We start from the raw sequence: 1093 nt of genomic DNA on the forward strand, positions 1-1093 counted from the left end.
TTAAAGGGTCGGACACAGTGGGAACAGGGGACTTGAATTCATCGATCTGGACTGGAATTGATTGATTTCCTTTCGTGTCTTCCGCTTCGGACAGATAAGAATTGATCAACAAGGAAGGCTTCCGTCAAAGCTTATTAAAATGATTATTTGGTCTCTACTCGAACGAAATTGACTCTTCCATCAGCCAATTTGTCTAGAATGCGTCGGCTATAGTTACCTTTTCATCTGAAGTTTTAACTTTGGATTGCTCTCCAATCCAACCACGTATTCTTACTCTTTGAGTCATCTTATTCTACATTTGATGCTTTGGATTGAGTCACGAAAGATGATTAAAAACTATACTAATTTCCATTTAAATGCCATCTTAGCTTTCTATTTATTCGTCCGCGGATGGACGGCAAAGTTTTGGTTAAAGCTATTTCGAAAGTGCAATTTCGGTTCGAGGCAGTTTGGTGTAATTTTGGGAGAAAATTATCAAAAAAGTCAAAAATCTTTCGCACTTTTGCCAATTCAGACATAAACCTTTTAAGTTTGCCGATTCAGTCTTAAATCTTTTCACCATTTGCCAATTCAAGCTTATTGGCCAAAAATCGCTGACATGGACGTCAACCGTCCTATATGGCATTGCCGACACTAACGTGAATAATTTTTAATAATTTTTTTTCAAAATTTTTAAAATTTTTAATGTTTTTCCTTTCGAAATTTATTCAAGGCCCGAAACGTTTCCTTTTACTGAATTTCTTCTATTTTGCCTGATATTTCAAACTTTCGCTCAACCTATTTTCTCTCTTCCTCTTATAGGCTTCACATATTTGATGTACCTGCTATACCCGAATAGATCGGAAGGTTCATTGAATCACGGAGATATCCGCATTCTACCTTCTGCACTCTCTGAAAGGCGGAAATTATCCTCGAGAATAACTCTTTACAAGCTATTGTAGACAAGGCGGAAGTTTTTTTTTTTTTAATTTTCCAATCGCTTGAACTTCAATTTGTGCCCTAGAAGAAAATTCATGTTCGAACTTGAAGTAGCGAAGGAACGGGAGCAACACCAACCACCAAAACCCTAACCTAGTCCAATTTTCGTACGAGG

This window comes from Rhodamnia argentea, chromosome 9 (genome assembly GCF_020921035.1).
Source record: "Rhodamnia argentea isolate NSW1041297 chromosome 9, ASM2092103v1, whole genome shotgun sequence".
In the NCBI taxonomy this organism is placed as follows: domain Eukaryota; kingdom Viridiplantae; phylum Streptophyta; class Magnoliopsida; order Myrtales; family Myrtaceae; genus Rhodamnia; species Rhodamnia argentea.